Here is a 21,789-nt window from a genome sequence, read left to right on the forward strand (position 1 = left end):
GTCCACAAAAGCAGAAGCTCTTTGGCAACAACTGTAAACATGTTATAGTCAGAAACAACCTTACACAGTTTTTCTTACGGCACTGTATGGGGCTTATGGAAACAGCAGCTTCCTGAAAAAGGAAAATGCTTCTAAAACCATGCAAAATCCATGTAAGAAACAAATGGGTTTCCAGACGCTTCAAGTTCCGACTCTCTTCCTTGTTTGCTCCTGAGCCTGGACTCTCCATAGCATACTTGTAATTGGAAAGGATTCATCTCCACAAAATTTAGATGCCTGCACATCTCATAGATGCCCAGGTATCTCTTGAATCAATGAAGAAACACTTCTAAAGGGTGATTTGTCTAACACCTTTTAAGTGACTGACTTTAATGTTCCTCCTCCTCCCCCCTCCTCAGCCAGTCACTAGTAGCAGGGAACTCACTCAAAGGCCAACTGAGAATAATTTGATCATTAGCGTCTGAGCAGAGCTCTTTCAGGCCCTGAGGACACCTGGAGCTTTAATTGCCCTGAGCCAGCTAACCTGCCCTTTCTCACAAGCCCATGGTCTTGGGACTTCTATATAAGCTCAAGACAATAGGTCTAACTCTTTTCTGATGCATCCTGTGTTCTTTAGGTGAGTGTCTTTTTAGTGAAGGCTTTTTTTAGGATTTCTGGGCTGTGGCTGGTCTTAGTTGCTGTTACCAGCCTGCTCTGCTCTCTTCTTTTGAGTGTTGTGGTCTTCTCTGGCCTCCTGAATTGCCTGACCCTGTGGTGTGTGCAGCTTTGCTCCTGCTGCCCTAACAGATATTGCAAAATATGTTGCTAATGTAATTTGATGTTGTGTTTGTTACGTTAATAAGAGTTTAAGATATTTAGAATCTCATAGGCCATATTTGGCTTTGCTGAATTTCTAGAGCTTTTATGGTTTATTTAGGCTTGAGAAGAAGACAAGTGTAAATAGCATTCAAAACATCTGTTTGAGGAATTCTTATACAAAGATCATGCAGCTACAGCTTTAGTTCAAGTGTCTCTGATAGTCAATATATAATTAGATTGCACTTTTTCAGTCATGCAGAGCAATGCTGGGACACTCATCCTATTGTGAAGTTGCTGTACGTTCCTTAGACCTGTCAGTGCAATACCTTTTCTTTACTGAAACTAACAGAGCTTCAGGTGGAGATGCAGATTGCATTTATTTGTTGGTGAAGCAGACTAGTGTTTTTGCTCATGTGATACTTTCAAACAGTTTCTAAATGGCTTTATCATGCTCTGTGTGGTAATTGAAAAGCTTCTTATTGCCTCAATTCAGTTTGACCCAGGAAAGCCCATATATTTCATCACACCAGCACAGAGTCTTCAGGCCCCATGAGAGCCATGAGGATGATCTCCTTTGTTTGTACAGTGTGTCATCTCCCAAGGAAGCTCCACTTCTTGGGAAGGCTAGCTAGAAAATGTCATTGATTGTCTTCATTAGGTTTATTTTCCAGCTGTTTGTGACTGTCCTAAGGGTCTGTTGCTTCGTCTAACTTTGGTTAATAAAATGTGAGGAAGGCCCTAACACTCACAGCACAAAGGTTATGTCTTTGGCAAAATTAACTGAAAACAGGAGCACCTGAATGTACACAGGGACAGGCAGCCTGGGAAATGTGCTGGCCACAAGCTCTGCGTGCCCTCACCCACCCAGAATCTACCTAGTTTCTCTGTATTTAAGGCTTTGTCCTTAGATGTGCCAGTCTTTATGTTACCTGCTGCTCAGCCAGTGAGGGCAATGACCAAGATTTCCTTAGACTGAAATACTTGGTGAAAGCTGTGTGCTAATAAGCACTACTCATTCTGAAGGCATTTATCTTGAAGCATCCTGCACAGATTGCTTGCCTATTTCATAAAGTAAACATTTTCAGTGTCTTACCTGTTTGATCAGGTTATGGTTATTTACCTTGTAAATAAAATATAATAGCAATGGTCTGCTTATTGATTTGTAGGTGCACCTTTATATTTTGTGTATTTGAATATCATAAGAGGCATTTCTAAGAACAGGGATGCATGCACCTATGATGCAAATGGGCAAATAGACCTGTGCATCAACTGCCTTGGCCATGAAGGCCATTCAAGCTACTGAAAGAGCAGTCAGTTTTGGTATTACAAGAAAGTGAAAGCCACCCACTCCGTTAAGTAAATAATCTTCCTGATGGGAGAATGCCTGGGTGTTATTTTGTTTGTGTGCTTTGGGTAGGGTGATGTTGTTTTTGTTTGTTTGGGTTTTTTTACTCCTTTGACCTTTTCCTCCTGCTTAGAAAGATCATAAGTAGTTATGCAGAGAAATTATATCTCTGATTTTGTTGGTTACACTTCTGGCTATTTTGGATGAGTTTAGTACAGTATTAGGGGGGAGCTTTTCATAGTTCAGCTACAATTTCAAATTTGATTTTGAAGTAATTTTTATTTTTTTATTTTTTTTTAAGTCCAGATGTTGCCAAGTGTTGGTGTCCCATTGCAGATTTTCTAATGCTAGGTGTTTCCTTGATGCTGGAGTAAAAAAGTGGATTTGAAGAGCAATGGTAAACTCAGATTTCACTTTTCAGAAAATAAGTGTGCGATTTTTAAGGAAAGCTTCCAAGTTAAGTAATTGCTGGGTTTTGGTTGTTATGTTTGATTTTGGTTTGATATTTGGGTTTTTGTGTTTTTTTGTTTTTTTTTTTTTTGTTTGGGTTGGGGTTTTTTGTTTTCTCTAGGGCTTGAAAAATAAGAGCAAGGACATAAACTGTTTTTCTACTATTTTAACCCCTCATGCTTCTTTTTGTATAGACGTTTGGGTTTGAATATTGCAGTTGAGCAATATTGAGAGCAATTTGAGACTAAATTATTAACATTCATCTTTGAGCGACTCACTGGGAATCAAGTGGCTTATCTCCTGTGGAATGGCTTGTGAACCATTTTTACAGCACAGCTCACCTCCTCTTCAAATTCACTGCTTGGGTTTTTTTGATTAACTTATGCTTGTGTAGAGTCTTTGATTAGGGAATGGACCTGAAGTGTCTGAGTATTGACTGGAGCATCTTAAACCCATATTGTTTTGCTCTTTAAGTGGGGGCTGTATTAAACCAGCCTCTTGGGTAGCTGAGTTAGTGTTTAATACTGCCATGACCCTTCTTCTAACATAGATGTACAGAAAGATAGCTACCTGTGGAGGTGCTGACCCCTCTAATAATCTATTGTGAAAACAGGTATTATCCTCCCTTCTAAGAAGCAGAGGAAATAAGGAGGTAGTGGAACTCAGTGCAATCCCTTTGCTCCAAAGGAAGGTGGAAAGGCCAAGGAAGCTTTAAGTAAGTTGTATAAATTGACTAAACCCAGCAGGGTAAGAAGCTGCTTTGATTTACAGATTAATTTCTTCTAAGAGTTTTGGGGGTAATCTCAAACTTACAATGGGTTTTCACTTCCCTGTGTTTGTTGCACATTTCTGCCCATTCTTGAGGCTTATGCATCTGTATTATCTTCTGGCTCACAGACGTCCTGGCTCTTTCTCCTTTTTTCCTTTGCTTTATCAGTATGCTTTTCCATTGCCACTGCCTCAGGTAGACGAAAGCTACATGAACTTTGCTTCTAATATTTCTGCCTTTGAAAATCCATTAATCCTGGCATAGCTTTCCAAAGCAGGTGTTTCTCTCCCAGCCTTCTCTCAGTAAGAAGCTGATAAGTGAGATGACAAATTGAGGACTAACCAACTTATTTTTTTATTTCAGACAGCTGGAAATGAGCCTGGTGCTCATCAATATTTTTATTTACAATATCAGCTGCATCATCTTTGAATATATTTATATTCAAAAACCAGAAGACTGTTTCCTGGACAGTGCTTATAGGTTTTGACTCTATAATGCTACAGGTGCACTCAACAAAACCTAATAGCTCCTCCCACTGGTGAGGAGATCCTACCCTATGAACACTTACACAATGAACAGAAAGCAGCACTGTTTGTAACTATGCTCTGCTTCTGCTTCTTAAAGCAGTAGTGAAAAAACTTGTCCCAAATGCTAAAATTAATTTTAATGAGCTCTACCTAGTGAGGCCCTTATCTCATTCCATAGTAAATAGGCTGCCGTTGGCTATGTGATTAGGAGTGCTCTCAGTGATATTCAGTGTGATTTCCCACCCCCCACCCATCAATTTAATTCATTCACTGAATCCACAATTCAGTATTTCTGATGTCAGACTTAATTCCCATAGAGGCCATTGTGGCCTCAAAAGCATTGAACCGTGGCCTTACTGAATGAATCAGGCGGGAGAAATGGGGATAATAATCAAGAAGGAAAGTGTGTATTTATACTCAAATCATCGTAATTGATAATAGCTGAAAGGCAAATGCAGAAAAAATATGTAAGAGTTTTAATGAGGAATTGGAGTAGCAGTTCTCTAACCACGCTGCAGGAGTATTTTAATGAGGATTTGGAGTAGCAGTTCTCTAACCATGCTGCAGGAGTAATTACTCATCAGAGCTAGAACTTGGGGATTATGGTAACATGGTTTTGTGAAAATGAACAGAGCTCTCTAAAAAAACCCAACCCACCTCTCTAATCAGTGTTTCCCTTTGACAGCAGGTGCTTTAGCCCTGCCAGGGCATTTTTACTATGAAGTCAGTTCAGCATCAAAGATCTAAATGATGCATAGTATTTCATGGCTAGCGCTGCGGTTTAAATGTTATGACTGATCGGGGCAGAAGAAATGCCTTTTCATTCCACTGTGATAGTACAGGAAAGTCTCATGTTGTGTGGAAAGAAATGACCTTCTTTTTATACCCTTTCCTCTTCACCACACATCTAAAGTTTTTCCCCCTACTGTTAACACAGTTTAGTCTAAACAATAAGCACCATAGGCAGGCTGTACAAAGATCAGTCCAGTTCCCATGTTTATTAGCCTGAGAGATCTGGGCTTTCCTTGGAGAGAAAGGGAGGCATCAGCAGCCTTCAACCTTCAGGAGTCTGCCTACTCTAACAAATATCCCAGTGATGGTATCGAGCTGTGTGGTTTCAAAAACTTTGTCTTTCTTCTCGGACTAGCTGAAAGGAGCAGACGGCAGAAATTCTTCTTTTTGTATAAACTAGGTCTCAAACCAGGCTAAAGCTTGGGCTTTAGACTGTGGGTTATTGTGCCCTGGGGGCATGCAGAAGGAATGTGGCCAAACATTTAAGTATACAAGAAGTGTTATATATCCACAATAAGTGAGAACTGGTCTGTGTGCTCTTGAGGAACACTGAGTCTAAATAGAAGGGAAAAATTTGAGTTGCTTACCTGGCACAAATATTCCTGTATGATATGTTGATTGAGAACCTGTCTATTGGTGATGTAGCACATCACTTCCTTGACTGTGTAGATACGCTGATCTGGCTGGTATAGGGTCAGTCTATGATAAAGGCCAGTAGAGCAATTGGATTACCATGGGATTGATATATTTATTTTTTTTTCATCTTTTATTTCTATAACTTCTCATAGGAATGCACATGGTAGAACATTTTTTATGTGTGGGGCCTACAGTAAGAGGGGTGTTTGTTTGAATTAGTCAAAGCAGGAAAGATTCATGTTTAAAATCAAACATCTGGGTATGACCAAGATGACATTTCCTAACAGAGATTCAGTGTTAAAGGTATATATTTATAAATACTGAGGAGAATGGGACATGTGTAAATCTAGCTCTATTGGATATTTATGAAGTGTCATGGTTTTATTTGGACAGAGGTTTGGTGATTATCAACACTAGAGCCATTTATTAAGTTTGAAAGTAAATCAATAACAAATTGGAATTCTCTTTATTTTGTGATCACTTTCCTGCACCTAACATGCCAATAAGGTGTAGCAGAACACCTGCAGGACTATCACAGATACCAGATATGAGACACACATGCACACTTTCCACAGTTGCTTTCATGAAATAGACTGCTAAAATAAGGAATTTTCAGGGGAGAATGAGCAGGAGACTCCCAACAGAAAGGAAAATACCAGTGCAAGACATAGGGCTCAGCTGATGGATGCCAGTGGAAATGGAAGCTCTGTGGTAAGGTACTTGTGTGGTCTGCTTAGTAATCCTGTTTTAAATGCCTTGAAGCTTTTGCAAGTGCTGGGAATGACATTTGCTTCTTATTGTTTTGTTATTTTTGAAAGCTGCTAAATATGCAGAGTGCTACCCCAAACCAAGAACAGCATTCTGCTCTTGAACTGCTGTCAATGATCATCACAGTACTCAAGAGACCACATCAGAAAATAGTGACACCAAAAATTGAAACCTGTCTGTTCTTACTGGCAAGTTACGCCAGTTACGCTTTTGGTGTACAGGAAAGTGATTTGAGAAGATGGGCCTCTGAAGGCAACTCTTGCTTGGGTATGTTGTGCTTCTTTGAGGATGGCTTGTCCCCAGGTAGTATGTGTAAATATTGTGGAGATTAATACTGTTGTGCTCGGTATAGATATATCTTTCCATTCTTTTAATTTTGCACAGTATCACCATGATGCTGTGGCAGGCAAGACTTGACATTGTGATTCCCCTGGAGATGGGAGTAGAGAAGAAAACTCAGTACTGTAACTTGATGCTACAGCAGGCAGTGAGAACTGCCTTTAGGGCTAATGCCATGGTGTTTACTTACTTTTCTCGGTGCTCAGGGAGGCAGAATCTTTACCTGAATGGAAAAAATGGCTGGGGGGGGGAGTTTGTTAGGAAAGCAAACTAACGACCTGTTACCAGTGGATTTGCCTTTTGTGGTTGAGGTGCTGGTAAACTCTCTCATGCCCAAGAACTGATCTGATGGTTATATACGTCTTAAGCTGTGAAGTTTGTTTGACAAGAGGATGGTGTCAGTCATGTAAGCAGTGTGCTCAGGTAGCCTTAGTCTTGCCTGGTGAGGACTCTGTAGTTAGGCATTGTATGAAAGCACACTTCCGTCTGTAACTGTGTCGCCTTAATAAGCATTGGCTGCTGGGCAGCAGGATGACAGGCTCTGACTTTACTTGAAGAATAAGTTGATGCTTCTCAGCCAACAATTGCAAAGGCTTTAATGGGAATGTTGGCTCATTGGGAAATACGTGACTAAGTGCACTGCCATAAGAGCTGCGATGAGGTGCTCTGTTAGGCCCACCTTTTTGCAAACCAGAGTTGTATTTGTTAAAGGAGGAATGGGTAAAGGGTTTCCTTCTCTGCCAAAGTTCCCATGTTGGAAGAGTACAGCACGTAGTGAAATATGAAAATACAAATAGCTCAGAGCCAACAAAGCATTTAGTTGAAAAGGAATTAAAAATAAATATTCTCCTGTAGAGCAAGCAGGATATGTCCTGGACCTGTCTTTCCTGTGACCTACAGGATTTTAAGAGAAGAGCTTCAGAATTTTATTGGCATTGCCACTATTAGACGAACTTTTCTTTCCCTTCTCCCCAGGCTGGGGTCAGCTTTAAAGAGAGCATTAAGTGAATGGCTAATGGAATTAAGGGTATAATAATAGAAGGATATAGTGAGACAATTGTATTAACAAGAAATAAATCATGTTGAGTGTAAGGTAAGTGTTTTTTAATTGATTGATGGGAAGGATGCTCCATAGGTTTTTTCGAGGACTAACAGCCACTTGCCTTCCCATCTTCAGTAAAAAGCCAAAAGGGAAAAAGAGATAAGAAAATTATGCAGTGGGGAGATAAATTATTCAGAGAAGATGGCCATTTTGTGCTGACATCACTAATGTGAAAAAGCATTAAATCTTTGACACTAGCTGCATTCCTCAGAGGTTGTGGTGGCTGGAAGGAGGTATTAGAGATTACAGCTAGAACACTACTTCAACTTCCCTGGATGCTTTAAGTGGCTTTCCAAGGTGATCTAGCAAGTAAAGACTCAGCAAGGACTGTAGGTACTCTGTCTTTTTATTTATTTATTTACATTTTTCCAGCGACTTCATCTCTAGTGAGCGCAGCCTTGGTGTTCTATGTAATATGGTCTGGAGATACAGGTGGTTTACTCAGTGGTTTATAGAATTGCAAAATGGAGAGGACCTTAAGATCATCTAGTTCCAACCCCTGCCATGGGCAGGGACACCTCACACTAAACCACCTCACCCAAGGCTTTGTCCAGCCTGACCTTGAGTACTGCCAGGGAGGGAGCATTCACCACTTCTCTGGGCAACCTGTTCCAGTGTCTCACCACCCTCACAGTAAAGAGCTTTTTCCTTGTATCTGACCTAAACTTCTCCTGTTTCAGTTTTAACCCGTTACCACTTGTCCTATCACTACAGTCCCTAATGAAGAATCCCTCCCCAGCATCCCTATAGGCCCCCTTCAGATACTGGAAGGCTGCCATGAGGTCTCCACACAGCCTTCTCTTCTCCAGGCTGAACAGCCCCAACTTTCTCAGCCTGTCTTCATACAGGAGGTGCTCCAGTCCCCTGATCATCCTCGTGGCCCTCCTCTGGACTTGTTCCAACAGTTCCATGTCCTTTTTATATTGAGGACACCAGAAAAATGAAAGCATATGAAAGCTGTTGGCTATTTTAAGTACGGAGCTTAAATCTTGTGTGTACATAACTGCACTGGAAAAAGGGAAATGGGCATGTTAAGTGTAAAGTGAAGCTTTTGGGGCCAAATCTTCACACTCTGTAAATCATCTGATTTTACAAATGGAAGCATGGTGCCAAGTTTGCACTTTTTCAGGAACTGCTTTTTTTTCAGTCAGGAGGAACAAGAATTAGGTCCTAAGCTGATGTGATACAACTGAAATAAAAACTTTGTGAAAAGGCAGTTAAGGGTGGCTACCAGAGGTCTATAGAGTATGTGAGGGAAAGGAGAGAGGTTGAGAGCTAATTTCATAGGCTTTTTTCTTTTTTTTTTTTTTTTAGTTGAGAACTTTTAAGCACTGCAATTGCTTAAATTTTTTTTAAATTGCCTTTCATTGTCAGTAATTCAGTAGGACCTTCTTTGTGATGCAGGACCTTAAATCTGACCCCATTTGGTTCCTCAGGACTTTAATCAGCTCTCTCCCCAACAATTCCCCCACCTATCCTGTGCCTCTGTGTTGCAGCTGGCAGTCTGCACTAGAAGAGATGTCTGTGTGAAAGCCTGTCTCTGCTGGTGGGCAGCATGGAGAGACCACTTCAGCAGCCTCATTGCTTCTGTGTTGTGCTCTCGTACTTTTCCATCAGAGAGGCTGCAGTGGCAGAGAAGGCTACTGCATACAGCAGTACTCACTTCATTAGAAAGAAAGAATTTTATAGACTTTGAGAAAGATTTTTGAAGTCTTAATGCTGTGGAAACCATAGGAAACTTCAGTGCATATGTCAGTGAATTTAGGTTCACTGTATTTTTCACACAGAAGTTTAAGAAGGTGTGGTGATGCATTGAACTGCTCAGAGATGGTCACCATCAAATAGAGTAACTCCTGGCTTCTTTCACCACTTAGACCACAGGTCTCAAGTACAACCCCTTAGTGAGTGTCAGTAATTTGAGTTAATGTGTCCCTTAGAGTTCAAAACTCTGGATCAGTCTCACTGGGCAACTTGAATGTAGCTGTGGTGTTGCTATTTGGAACTGACCTGAATTACATGTGGACACACACTGTTTTCAAGTGAAGAAACAAACTTGTGTAGACTGTTGTTTGTACAGCTCTCCAATAAAGCAAATAAAAAATGTTACCAAACACCTTGATAAAATGCAATCAAAATCAAACTGAGAACTCTAAATATCTTTTTAATTTTTTTTGGAAGGCAGTATCTTGTTCTACAGGTAATTTTCCAGCAATAGACACAAAACTTGCTAAGTAAGCAGTTTTGGATATTGCTGTTGCCCCTGAAAAGAAGGATCAGCTGTGCTGTTGCTGTCCTGCAGCGTTGGAACTCCCTAAATGCTTGTCTTTGCATTAGTGGTGTTCTGTGGTCAGCCTGTCATTGACTTGTCAGTAGCCGATCACACCAATTTTGGACCATACTGTGGTGTCATTTGCTGTAAATTAACTTACTTTTGCCATTAACTACAGACAGTATGCGGTCAATTCAATTTTGTCCATTAAAGACAATAACCTTAGCCAAGCTCTTTGATGCTATTCTTAGTTCACCCCTTGGGACTACTCTACTTACATCTCCAGAGGTACTGGTAAATTTACATTATCATTCCTTGTCTAATATTCATGATTTGTTGGCTTTGCTTTAATACATGGGCAGTTAAGTCTATATGCAATGATTCTTGCACAAAGTAATCTCAGAGATGTGAAAGTTCTGGGTGGAGAAAGCAAAATGCAGTGGAAATGAAATTGCGGGGATATATTCTCTTGCCTAAGAGAAGACTTAAGCTGTATGTACAGAGTAGCAAATGTGTGAAGATAGCCTGGGACATCTGTCTACCAATGTGCTGCGGAGTATTTTCTATCCATCTGAAGGATAAATGCCCCAAAGCCTAGCCTGCTATAGAAAGAGGATATGATTGCGTATAGAAATTTGTCTAGTTTGGAAAGAGTCATCTTTGTTTCCTTGCTCGCAGGCTGGCAAAGATGACTACTTTTATCACAAAATATTGTGGGGCTTCCTGGGTTGTTTGACACATTCTTAGAATATCCCACAAGCTGTATATGTATTTAGATGCTCTACTAATGGGGATTATACTGCAAATAACTTTGTAAACACCTTGTTTAAAGTATACTTATTATAACAATAAAAAATCAAGATTCATGTGGTTTGTGACTCTTCTATGGTTTCATCAGATATGGGAGAATCTTCCAACCTGTTTACTTTGGTTTCTTTTATATGCAAAGATGGCTGACAGAAAGAAGGAAATGAGGAAACTGAAATTTCTTTGTGTCCTGTCCATCTTTACTCATCTAGACTCAGGTTCTCCTATAAATCATCATACCCAAGTTCCCTACAAGATGTTTCCTCTCTCTCCTCTGACATGATGAAAAAAGGCGTGTTATTGCTTGGGTAGAACTAGAGATTGAGTGTTACTATCTTTGTGATTGTCCATGATTTACCTTGAATAGCCAAGTGTTTGGTTTTGGTTTTACGAAGCAACGTCAGTGCCTTTTGTATATTAGCTGTTGATAGCATGTATACATAGTAGGTACTTTCAGAAGTCATGTTTTCCACTAGTGATTTAGAGAAGTAGAAACTGTATTGAATAGTACATAACTTCTTGTGGTAATATGTTCACTTTTTCTTCTGCTTGTCCAGTTCAATGAAGAAATGGGTTTGGCTCAGACCTCTTTTTAACAGTATCACAGTATGCTAGAGATTGGAAGGGACCTCAAAAAATCATCTAGTCCAATCCCCCTGCCGGAGCAGGAACACCTAGATAATGTTACACAGGAATGTGTCCAGGCGGGTTTTGAATGTCTCCAGGGAAGGAGACTCCACAACCTCCCTGGGCAGCCTGTTCCAGTGTCCTGTCACCCTCACCGAGAAGTTTCTTCTCAAGTTTAAGTGGAACCTCTTGTGTTCCAGTTTGCACCCATTACCCCTTGTCCTATCATTGTTTGCCACTGAGTAGAGCCTGGCTCCATCCTCGTGACACTCCCCCTTTATATATTTATATACACTAATAAGGTCACCCCTCAGTCTCCTCTTCTCCAAACTATAGAGACCCAGCTCCCTCAGTCTTTCCTCATAAGGGAGATGCTCCACTCCCTTAATCATCTTCGTTGCCCTGCACTGGACTCTCTCCAGCAGGTCCCTGTCCTTCTTGAACTGAGGGGCCCAGAACTGGACACAATATTCCAGATGGGGTCTCACCAGGGCAGAGTAGAGGGGAAGGAGGACCTCTCTCGACCTACTAATCACCGCCCTTCTAATACACCCCAGGATGCCATTGGCCTTCTTGGCCACAAGGGCACAGTGTTGGCTCATGGTCATCCTGTCATCCACTAGGACCCCCAGGTCCCTCTCCCCTACACTGCTCTCTAACAAGTCGTTTCCCAACCTATAGTGGAACCTGGAGTTGTTCCTGCCCAGATGCAGGACTCTACACTTTCCCTTGTATTTCATCAAGTTATTCCCTGCCCAACTCTCCAGCCTGTCCAGGTCTCGCTGGATGGCAGCACAGTCTTCTGGCGTGTCAGCCACTCCTCCCAGCTTAGTGTCATCAGCAAACTTGCTGATAGTACACTCAATTCCCTCATCTAAATCATTGGTGAATATATTAAATAATACCGGTCCCAGTACTGACCCTTGAGGCGCTCCACTAGTTACAGGCCTCCAACTAGACTCAGCCCCATAGACTACAACTCTCTGGCTTCTCTCCTTCAGCCAGTTCACAGTCCACCTCACTACCTGATCATCCAGTCCACACTTCCTCAATTTAGCTGTGAGGATGCTGTGGGAGACTGTGTCAAATGCTTTGCTGAAGTCAAGGTAGACCACATCCACCGCTCTGCCATCATCCATCCACCGTGTTATTTCCTCATAAAAGGCTAAGAGATTGGTCAAGCATGATTTCCCCTTGGTGAAGCCATGTTGACTGCCCCTCATAACCCTCTTATCCTTGATATGCCTTAAGATGGCACCAAGGATAATGTGTTCCATCACTTTCCCAGGGATGGAGGTGAGGCTGACCGGTCTGTAGTTACCCGGGTCCTCCTTCTTGCCCTTTTTGAAGACTGGAGTGACATTTGCTTTCCTCCAGTCCTCAGGCACCTCTCCTGTTTCCCAAGACTTGGTAAAGATGATGGAGAGCGGTCTAGCAATGACTTCCGCCAGTTCCCTCAGCACCCGCGGGTGCACCCCATCTGGACCCATGGATTTATGGATGTCCAGATTGCTCAACTGATCTCTAACCCATTCCTCATCGACTAAGGCAAACCGCTCCATTGACCTGACTTCATCTATGGTCTCAGGGGTACAGGGCTCTTCAGGACTGCTTGCAGCAGAGTAGACAGAGACAAAGAAGGCATTCAGTAACTCTGCCATCTCTGTATCTTCTGTCACCAGGGCACCCATCCCGTTCATCAGTGGGCCTACATTGCCTCTGGTGTTAGTTTTATCTGCCATGTATTTGAAAAAGCTCTTTTTGCTGTCCTTGACCCTTCTCGCCAGGTTTAATTCTAAGGATGCCTTAGTCATCCTAGCTGCCTTCCTACATCCTCTAGCAGCAGCCTTATATTCCTCCCAAGTGGCCAGCCCCTCCTTCCATGACCTGTAAACTCTCCTCTTCCACTTGAGCATACCCATCAATTCCCTATTTAGCCACGCAGGTCTCTTGGCTCTCTTCCTTGACTTCCTACGTGTCGGGATGCTCCGATCTTGAGCTCGGAAAAAGCAATCCTTGAATGCCAACCAACTATCTTGGGCCCCTTTACCTTCAAACAGCCTTGCCCATGGGATTTCCCCTAGCAATTGCTTGAAAAGGCCAAAGTTTGCCCTGCTAAAGTCCAGGGTTGCAATTCTACTTACTATTCTACTGGTCCTACCATACAAGATCCTGAACTCCACTATCTCGTGGGCGCTGCAACCAAGGCAGCCCTCAACCCTTACTGCTTCGACCAGATCCTCCTTGTTAGTGAGGATGAGATCCAGCAGCGCTCCTCTCCTGGTCGGCTCATCCACCATTTGCAGGAGGAAGTTATCATCCATACACTGGAGGAACCTCCTGGACTGCGGCTGGGTTGCCGAGTGGTCCTTCCAGCAAACATCAGGGAAGTTAAAATCCCCCACGACGACCACGGCCTGTGACTGTGAGGCTGCTCTCAGCTGCCTGTAGGAGGCCTCGTCAACTTCCTCACCCTGATCTGGTGGTCTGTAACAGACACCCACAACAGTATCCCCCCTGCCAGCCTGCCCCTTAATTCTCACCCACAGACTCTCAACTCGCTCGTCATCTGTCCCCGGACAGAACTCGGTGCATTGTAGTTGCTCCCGCACATAAAGAGCAACCCCACCACCTTTCCTGGCTGGCCTGTCTTTTCTGAAAAGGACATAGCCCTCCATGACTATATTCCAGTCATGTGAGCTGTCCCACCACGTCTCTGTAATTGCCACCAGATCATAGTCTCCTGACTTAACACAGGTTTCCAACTCCTCCTGCTTATTTCCCATGCTGCGCGCATTGGTGTACAGACATTCCAGGGAGCGAGCTGAGCACACCGATTTCACCCTAGATGTGAAAAACAATGTTAGTTTTTTCTTTATAAGACCTTCTTATTTAAAAGCTGGATCAAACACTGGCTTGCTTAACGAAAAGAAAACAATTAAATGGAAGGCACTTGTGATTTTGTAGTCTGGCCTCTAAAAGGGAGGAAGATGCATGCAAGTTAATATGGAAGTAGCATCTGTGCAGGATGCTATTCTGTTCCTCCAAGAGCACACGTGTGCTGCTCTGTATGTGGTGTAGAAACACTGTGGAATACTTGCTGGTTTTTGGTTGTTTGTGTAGAATTAAAAAATGACATGAAGTATTATGCATTGGTAGTGCTGTACAGTTTTGGACAGACTAACAGAAAGATCCTGTTTTCCAGTTGGGAGGTCTCAGCACACAGGGGAGTGGAGGAAAGCACCATAGTGCTGGAGAATATGGCAGAGTCTGAGCTATCAATCTCTGAAAAACAGGAAAGCAAAACTGATTTATGTGACGCCTTGGCCAACACAAGGAACAGAGGCTGCATGTTAATCGAGAAACTTAAACAGGCAAGAGACGATTGGAAAAATATCTCCATTTCTTTGGGTTAATGCAGTATGTTAGCCTTTCACCCCTTGAGACAGTAGGATCAATTCAGGTTTGGGTCACAAGTGGAAATGAGGTTAGTGAGCTCAGGCTAATCTCCAGTGGACATTTGTCTACATTATGAAGTCATTGTGTGATATGGTAGGAATGGCCAGCAGTGATTTCAGGGAGGCTGGGGCAGTTGAGACAGCCTCAGCAGTTGTACTTGGAAATAGACATTATCTTTGTTCTGTTCAAAGCTGATTCTTCCCAGGTATTTTGTCTTATTGCTTATTTATTGTCAAAAAAACCCTGAACAAACACATGAACTTGCAGTAAGGTCTACTGTAGTGCTGCCCAAAACAAAGCTTCTCTTGAAATTATGCTGTGGCTGAAATCTGACCAGTATGCACTCTAAATGCTTAAGCAAGTACTGGTGGAAAGTAATACTGGGTTTCAAAATACTATGACTTCTACCACTAATAGTAACTTCAAAGCATGGGGCTCGTGACAAATAGAAATGTGAATGCTATCTCCAGGGAACCAGTACCTAAGGTATAAAACTGTCGTGCCAATAGAGAAGTCATAATGTTGGGGCTTGGCCATGTCATGGTGGTTAAAGGGCATTGTCCTGAAGTGCATCAGCCTCTGAGACCACTGTTACCATTTGTGGAGCTGAAGAAGAAGAGTGGACGGGGCAAAATTATGGTGTGAGATCAAGTTTTCATGAAGTGTTGTGGTGTATGTGTGAGATCATTTGAATGGGTGACACTTTTGAGTGATTAGGATGGACAAAAGAAGAGGCTGTGGGGGATAAGAAGGTAGATAATAACTTTGAATTTTTAAGCAGAGGAAGTAGAGATGTAAATGTTGCACAAATGAGCAAGGGGTGGATCATAAGATTAATAGATGACAATCTTTGATAGGCTCCAAAGGGGTTTGTTGTTCATGTTGATGGGTCTGAGATGGAAAATAAATACCTCAATTTTGCATTCTAGCAATTGCCAATTTTGGGTGGAAGTTGTGGGCAGCTAAATTACAGTGATGAGTTATTAGCTTGCTCAGTCTCCTGGCATGGCTTTTTCTTACTTAAATGTTTAAAGCAAAGTGATCTCAATGTTGTTGGCTCTCTTGCTCTTGGTTTGAAAGTGAACAAGTGCAAAGTCGAAACAAAAGGGGGAGGGAAGAAAAAGAATGTCAGCGTTGTGCAGAGCTGAAGCTGTTTAAATGTCTGTGGCTGTAATCTGCTCAATTACTAAGCTTAAAATTCACCCATTCCTTCAATTAGCTACAAGAATTGCTTCTTGCATCTTGCCTCAAAACCCACCTGCTGCTACTGCATCTTTCCTGGGGTCTTTTTGTTTGTTAACTACTTTGCAAAACTTTAGAAATAAGTTGTCCTCCCAGGCTGAAGAGCCATGGTGTCTTGAAAATGTGTTTGCTGCTGTGTTAAATTGTGTACTTCCTGCCCTTTTAATTTCTGCTGTGTTAAATTGTGTAGTTCCTGCCCTTTTAATTCCTCCTGCATGAGGACTGAAGTGGGAGTGCAGTGGGCAGCCCAGCAGCAGGACAGGTTGGATAGTGCATGGTGGCTGTTTCTGTGCTAATGGCCTAAAGATTGTAGACCGTACCATCAGCCCACAGTTGGGTCTCGTAGTCACGTAGCTCGCTCACCATGGGCTGACTTTGTAGGCATAATTGCCATATGCAGCTGGCCAGCAGCTGCCTGGCCCCTAGGTGGGACATAAAAATTGGTCTCAAAGTAGTTTCCCTGCAGTCTTTTGCACACAATTTGCAATGGTTTTAGGTTTTCTTTTCCCCTTAATTTGAGAAACTTCCATTTTCTTTCAGATTGGTAACAGTGATTACCTCTGAGTGTAGAGCAAAGACTGGATCCCCTGTGCTAAACACTTAAGTGCCTGGAGCTTATTTGCAGAGTATTACCCCACTGGGGGCATGTGGCTCTTCTTGCTGGCAGGAGCCATGTATTTGGTCAGTGTTTCGGAGCCCTGGCTTTGCAACTTGACAGTGCTTGGGATTATTAGCGTAATTGCAGAGTGTGGTCTGCAACAGGATTTATTTGCTTGATATCTGGGCATCCTGATGAGGAAGATATGCAGATTGCAGGTTTAGGAGGAAGAGCTACAATTCATCACACTCTTTTCAAATAGTGAGTGGGATAGAAGTAATGGAGATCTTGGAACTGGGGCATGCTGTTGGCTCCTGTAGGGTGTTCAAAGCCCCTCTGTTTTGGGAAAATACAGAAAGCCACTGCTTATTTCCACCATCCTTTGCTGTCTTCTCAGTGTGATATCAGCATATATTCAATCAGCTGACACTCACAAGCCTTAATTCAGGCATTAGTGAGACAAGTGTCTATAAACACCGGTTTAAAAGTGGTTATGGAGATTCGCTTAGCTTAATCCAGTACCTAGAATGAGTGTGAATGACAAGGCTCATGTGTCTAAACTGGTGAGGCTATCTGACAGAAAACAATTAGTGGAGAGGATTGATGTAATTTAAATAAATTGTTGTTACTGATGTGCATATGCAGGCTTTTGAGTGGCTAAAATGAGATAAAAGCGACTGATCTTGGGGAGAAAAGTCTGCTTCTCAAGAATTCTATATACTGCAATAATGGTAACTAATTTTCTAAATGATAGGTCATGGAGGTCATGAAAATTGTTGGTTGGTGAATGACTTCCAGTGAGTGCTTGTGCAAGATGTTTACTTGAAGGCTCTAAATCTTATTCCCTGGCTGCTCGTTCAACTAAATACAGAGTAACCACTCCTGGTCCAGGAAATGACTAATCCAAGTACTAACAGAAGTTGAGAGACTATTCCAGGGAGAAGCTCCAGTATACTTCTGATTTTTTCATGCTATTCCCCAAACATCATCTATGGACTACTATGGAGACAGGATCCTGGGCTAGGCGGACCTGGATTGGATACAATAAGGCTGTTCTTACAGTCCCAGTATATGTGCTACTTATATACTGCTCAGAGAAGGCTTCATTTAGCAAAGCCTGCCAGGTAGCTCCCATGAGGTCTTCTGTAATTCACTGTGGCTTTCGGTGATGTGGGCTGTTGTCTGCTCGCTGGAGTTCTCGCAGGCCATTTTCCCATAGTCATTCTGTATACCCACACCAAAAGGATCAGGGGAACATCAAGAGCTTTGAATTCTGCCTTGGAAAGACAGGAGGCATTGTCTCCTGTGGTCTGGGGTGTCCAGCTAGAGCAAGTTTGGGGTGGGGTATGAATTGAAGATTGCCATTGAGTACCCCTGTTACCCTTCCACATGCAAAGGCAGCAATGACAGTGAGATCCCTAAATCTTAAAAGTAAATGCTAGGGTCAGACACTCCCTGCTTAAAACAGTAGTGTTTGGAAACTGAGCATGTGTCCAGGATGTTCAATTATGCTGCAAGTCTTAGGGTTATTTTGTGTGCCTTCTTCCCGATATAACATTCAGAAATTTGCACTGAAGATGTTGAGACTACAAAATAGCTTGAGTTTGTACATTACAAATAGCATGAGTTGGATCATAATGATATGTCTAACGGCCCTTTTGGTTTTCTCAGAGAAGGAGGGTTTTGCATTGGAAAGGAGCAGTGCTATTAATTGCATGGTTTGCTGCTCAAACTTAGAGCAAGCTTTCATCTAGACAGCTGAGATAGATAAGAGTCTACCACACATTTATCTCTTTTTCACATATATAGAGCCAAGAGCAAGAAACAAAAAACACTTTTAAAAGCTGTGAAGGGCTATATTATCAGTGAATCATACGTTATGAAAAAATATGGATTGGAAAGTAACATCACTGAGCTGAAAGGAAAGGGCACCCTGCTGGGAGGGAGCTAGCAATGGTACATCACAGGTGTAATAACCAAATGGAAACATTTAAATGGTCTCTTAAATGGTATGTGGTCTCTCAAGCTGTCAGCAGAACTTTGTCTTTGCTGCCTTCTTCCCTTGAGTCATGTTGGGTTGTGGACTTGTGTGAAGGTGCTGTTCTTTGTCCAAAGAGTTTCAGGTGCCATTTCCTGTAGTGGGAGGTAAGCTATCCATGCATGAAAGACTGCCCTCCAAGTGATGGCTGCAATTAAATGCCCTGGAGTCTGCAGCTGGATGCTAGGTCAGTGAGTGCTGCTGCATTACTGGGGACCCATGGGCATGTTCTGGGCTGTGTGTGTCAGTTCTGACATCCGGGAGTTGTCTGCTTTTTGCTGCAGCTCTTGCATGCCCTTGGATGACTCCATTTACTGCTTGGTTTATTTTCTCTGCCTATAAAGCAGAAGTGATAATGTGTATTTGATCCTGTTTTCTTACAGAAACATATATTTCAGAATCCATTTGTGTAGGTGAGGGCTGTGTAATTAAAAGATGAGATGAAAAAAAGATCTGTATAAAGTAACTGAACTGCCAAGCTAAAATTCCCGAGGAGAACTTTTGTCTTTACATTTGGATGCTCACCCAAAGCAAACCTTTACAGCTTTACCTGTAATTTAATGGAAGTTCAATTCAGACTTTGTCCTAATAGTATTTGGATACCAGAAAGAAAATGAGAAACTCCTAGTCTAGCTATACAATTATTGCAGCCTGGGTTCTGCTGATATTCTTTTATAGGTTGGTGATGTTTTACCTGAAATACTGGGATGATGGTCACAGACTCGCTGGTAATACAAATTTTCTACGTTGGAGGCCAGCAGATGAAAATCCAGGGACCAAGTTTTCAGTGTATTGAGGGAGCTTCTAGTAGACTTTCAGTAAAACTGATGCACTGCAGAAAGTGGGAACAATAATTTTGGGGTTCTGTTTTTTTTTTCCTAAATTTTTACAGGGCCTTGTGCAGCCTGGCCTCCTTGAAGCAAAACAAATAACAATCAGCCTGTTGAGACTCTAGACCTAAAATGACCACACATTTTGTTGCTGTGAAAGCTGCCAACTTAAAGCTTTAAAATACTTCAGAGAAAACAAGATAATCAAAACTTGTTTAAAGAGTCATTCAAACCCAATGGGAAAGGCTTGACCAGATCAACTGAAAGTTGATAATTGTCTCCATTGCATTGCTGAGTTAGGAAAGGGCCGATACAAAGCTTAAGTCTTGTCTTTGCCTCCTGTTGCAGTCGTATTCTGGAGCTGCTGGGGAGAAGCACGCCTGTTTTTCCCTACTGTAGTCTTTACTTTTATGTAGACTGATCTACTTTTGGGCAAATAATACACTCGGCTCCCTGCTGATGCCATTGAAAGCTGCTTTGTGCAAATGGTTGTGGGCTTTTGCCTGTCTGATCCTCCCACGTTAGTAGCTGCTGCACAGCGCCAAGAGATAAGGCACTTGGTTCAGCGGAGGGGGACGTTATGAATTGCTTTCCCAAGTCAAGCAGATCAGGCAAGTGGGCACTGTGGCTTCTCTCCCAAGCAGTGGCTGGCTTGACTTGTGCATGTTTATTCCATAAAAGTCAGATGCTTTCATATCACCTGCTTCTATGTCATTACCTTGGCATTTGTTTGAATATGTAAATAAGTTTTCTGGTAATTATTGTAAGGGATTCCCGAGTTAGAAGAGCTGGGTGCTGCTAATATGAAGTAGTCATAAGTGAGCAAGAAACATGAGTTGCCCCTAGCATTGTTTCTTGAGTTTCTCTGTGAACCAGCGTAGATGTCCTGAATCAAAACAGGAGGAAAACAGATCTCTGTGTTATAGAGATGCAACACCTAAATTTGCGGTATCTTGAGTAAACTTTTTTTGGTCAGTGCCTCTCCCCAACAGGCTTCACTCCTCCCCTTGCACTCGTGCAGCCCCATGCTCCCGTGACAATCATCCACCCCCAGCTATTATAAGCAGTACAAACAAATGACAAATCTCTGGGTGCAGGAAAGTAACAAGAGGCTGATCAGTAGCTTTAGTTATCTTTCCTTCATGTTTATTGCAGTCTGCTGCAGTTATTTCAAAGGCACCGACATTGATCGACAGCTTCTATTAAGGCCTATCCAAGGCAGCTGGATTGAACAGATACATTAAATAAAGTAGTTATTGCTTTTCATTGCCTTTCCGTAAAATACCACTGCTAAATAGCTTCTGCCATCAGATGCAGTTAGGTACATGGTTTTAATTTGAGGGACTGCTTTATAACACTGCACAATTGACACTGGTCTTTGTTTCCACTACAATAATGATTGTGTACATCCTGGAGAATTGATGAGCTGTCTTCTGAGGGGGGGAGAGAGAAGCCATGGCAGGGGGGCAGCTGCCTTTGTTGCTCTTGCTCTTTTTTATACTTGCCATGCTTGTCAGTTGTTTGCAGCACAGACAGAAATAATGTCAAGCAGGGCCCCTTATCTCAGGATGTTGTAATGTAGCTGCTGTAAGCCCTTGCCTGGAGACGAGATAAGAGCAACCTTACAAGCTTGTGGGGGAGTGAGGAGGGGGGACAGCAGTACCATCGCTGGGACAACAATGGCAGAGCTGTCACTTGCATATTATGACTCTTTCTGGTGCCAAGGAAAGATATGTATGCTGAGTGGTGAATAACAAGCACGAAAATAAAAGTCCAGAATGTTCATCTAATAATGATGTATTTGTAACAGGATTATACTGCCCAATGATATTCTTTCTTTATCTCCTCACTAAATGGTGGGGCAGCTGTGTGCTTTGGCAAGGCATGATGTCCTTTCTTTTGTGTGCTGCATATTAATCCTGTATTGAAGTAATTAAATGTGTGCTTAATGGCAATGAGCTGGCAGAATGAACGTACAATTGAATTAGCAGTTATGATGGGGACCATGCTACAAGATGAACTAAATGCAATTACTGTAGGCATTTTTCTCCAAGTCGAATCTGGCTACATGACATGACTTAATTACAGGTTGTTAGACACACTGTCTGATCTCATAAGGGTGCATGTGGAGGCACAGCTTCGGCTCTGTCATGTAACACATGCACGGGCACCCATGTACTAAGAGATTTAGCCTGGCAAAAGCATCAATGTGGATTCTTGACATTGCTGCAGGCAGCTCTCAGTTGTGGTGGGAAACACAGGTTTAAAACCAGGCAAAAACAAAAAAGGAAGGCCGGTGCTCTGCTGCTGGGGATCTGGTGGGGTCTTTGACCAGTTCTGTGTTATCTGGTGAACACTACCCTTTTTAGGGGATAGCAACTCTTCCTAGAGGA

The 21,789-nt window shown here is 42.4% G+C and overlaps 1 long non-coding RNA gene across 2 annotated transcripts in view; it reads left to right on the plus strand.

Moving 5' to 3' along the window:
• Positions 1 to 483: 483 nt before the first annotated feature.
• Positions 484 to 21,789, plus strand: part of LOC134155548 (uncharacterized) — a 230,547-nt gene continuing 209,241 nt past the window's right edge. For both annotated transcript variants that reach the window (XR_009961616.1, XR_009961615.1), the window contains exon 1: positions 484 to 616. This is a non-coding gene — a long non-coding RNA (uncharacterized LOC134155548). The remainder of the gene's footprint in view (positions 617 to 21,789) is intronic.

This window comes from Pezoporus occidentalis, unplaced genomic scaffold, assembly GCF_034315485.1.
Source record: "Pezoporus occidentalis ecotype Australia unplaced genomic scaffold, CSIRO_AGI_Poc_V1 ctg79, whole genome shotgun sequence".
In the NCBI taxonomy this organism is placed as follows: Eukaryota; Metazoa; Chordata; class Aves; order Psittaciformes; family Psittacidae; genus Pezoporus; species Pezoporus occidentalis.